This window comes from Phaethon lepturus, unplaced genomic scaffold (genome assembly GCF_000687285.1).
Source record: "Phaethon lepturus isolate BGI_N335 unplaced genomic scaffold, ASM68728v1 scaffold24786, whole genome shotgun sequence".
Classification (NCBI taxonomy): domain Eukaryota; kingdom Metazoa; phylum Chordata; class Aves; order Phaethontiformes; family Phaethontidae; genus Phaethon; species Phaethon lepturus.
This window is the reverse complement of record NW_010545941.1, coordinates 1,724-3,944: the sequence shown is the minus strand read 5'-3', so window position 1 is coordinate 3,944 and position 2,221 is coordinate 1,724. Positions and strand designations below refer to the sequence as shown.

Below are 2,221 nucleotides of genomic sequence, written 5' to 3'. Positions count from 1 at the left end.
CACGGCAGGGAGCCGGCTGTCCCCCGGCCGGTCCTGGCCATGAGCAGGCAGGTCCTTGCTGGCAGGAAGACCTCTCCAGCCCCGACTTAACAACTCCCCTCGCTCTGCCGGCCTCATCCCATGCAGGCAGGATGCAGTTTGCCTTATTCTAGTTAAATCCGAACCGCCGGCTCGCATCGAAGCTGGCATCGCTCCTGCCCCAGCTGCTGGGTGCTCAATGAGCCTCTCTTGTTAACTGACGTTTCTCCTGCTTCATCCCAAAAATCACGCAGAGCTGCCAAAAAAAACTCCTCGGACAAGGAATATCCACCTTTGCTCCAGGGAGAGGAGTTGAGTGGCTGTGTGGAAAACCACAGTGCACCCAGGCCCGGCCAATGCACCCGCAGGAGCAGTATCCTTAGCCTGGGGAAACCGAGGCCTGGAGGAAGGCGACGCTCCCTCCCTGACCTCAGCGCAGCCCGAAATAAAATCCCTTCTACCTCCTCAAGCACCATACTCGCCCCCAGGCCAGTGGCAAGGTGCCTTGCTTGCAATCCTGCTCCAGCTCCAGCACAAATCTGCCCTCCCCAACACTATCTGCTATTTAATTTTAGAGCTGGTGGCCACAGGCCCCTTGTCGCTCAGGGAAAAGCTAATTTTAGGGATGGGCACTGTGCAGCTCCCCTTTTTCTCCTCTTCAGCCAAGCTCACGCGTTTCAGGTAACCCCGCTGCAAAAAGGCGATGCATAGAGGGGTGAAAAGACCCTAAAATTGTTGCTTGGGCCGTGAAAAACCCCTACCCACCTGCCTAACCCCCTCGGTGAAGCGCGGCGGCTCCTTTGCCAACGGCGTGCGAGGCAGGGAGAGGTGAAAGGATCAGGGCTGCCCAGCCAGCTCCGATGAGTCAGGCAGCAGTTCCTCTCTGGGATGAGCAGCCAAGGCTGGGCTCGGCGGGGAGCGGCCGGTGGCAAAGCAAACATGCCACGGGGAGTGCGAACCGCCGGAGCAAAGGGCACGGGGCTGGCTGCCGCGGCATCGCCAGCAGGGCATGAGGGACCCCCTTTGCCGTGATGGTCCCCACACAAGGAGGGACAGCAACGTGCCGAGCTCGGCAGGGAGGCTGGTCGCTCCCCACGCAAAGCTTCACTCCGGGTGTGCACTGAGAGAGGAAGATCGGGAAGAGGTGCCGAGCCGAGTGCCGGATGTCGCTGTGGGAGCTGTCACCCTGAGGCCAGCGTCTGGGACACCTCGTTGGCACCCCGGGCAGAGCTCCGGCTGCCGAGTGCCGCAATTAGGACGATCAGAAGTGTGGCCGGTTGATTTTTCCCTCTTTACTCTTTTGCTGGGCATGTCTCCTGCTTCTGATCTGGGTCCCGATCAGTGGGATGAGGGCAGAGACTCGTCGCAGTGTTGCAACCACGAGGAATGGGGTTCAGAGAGGGACCTCAAAAACAGCTCAGGCAACGGCCCCACAAATTACCCGCTCCTGACCCAGAGAGGCAACGATGAAAAAAATAACAATACAGGGCATGGGCAGCTTTGGAACCGGAACAAGCATGCTTTAAATCCTTTAATAAGGATTCGTCGGAGGGAAAGCCGGTGCCAGCAGCCAGGATAACTCCAGCTCTGGCAGCAATAAGACTCTGCTTCTGTACTGCCGGTGTTTGGAACCGGGGGCGAGCAGGACAGCCGCGCGTGCTCCTACGGAGGTTCTCAAACCGGTGTGACACGAACTGAAGGAAAAGTATTTGCCAAGAAGGTTTTTCACTAATCAGGACAGCTCCAAGACAACAAGATCCCATCGTCATTGCCACAACCACAAGTGACGCCATGCCGCGACTGAGGGGTGTTGTTCCCATGCCGATAGTTTTGTGTGCCGGGGAAGCATGGTCGCAAAGCGAGGCAGGCACAGAGCTGCTGTCTCCTACCTACCCTCAAAGATCAGCCAGGCTTGGACCTACCGGCTCCCAAACCCTCGCCCAAGCTCAAGCTGAGCTCTCACTGAGGGAAGAATTATTAGATCCCCTAATCTTGGCACGACCCCCTCCGAAATGTCCCCGACAGCGGCAGGATGCCGCAAACCGCCCGACTCTTGAGATGCACCCAAACCTCCGCCGGGCGAGTGTAATGGGAGCCAGAGGAGAGCGTGGGGTCACGCACGGCTGAGGGTTGGCCTGGCATCACCCGGCACAGCTGCTCCACAGCCGGGCTCCTTATTTCATCCCAGCCTGGACGCAGGCAG

General features: G+C 58.8%; 1 protein-coding gene across 1 annotated transcript in view; it reads right to left on the bottom strand.

Moving 5' to 3' along the window:
* Positions 1-2,221, bottom strand: part of CNNM4 (cyclin and CBS domain divalent metal cation transport mediator 4) — a gene marked incomplete at its 5' end in the record, with an annotated part of 8,593 nt that overhangs the window by 4,657 nt on the left and 1,715 nt on the right. The window lies entirely within an intron of this gene.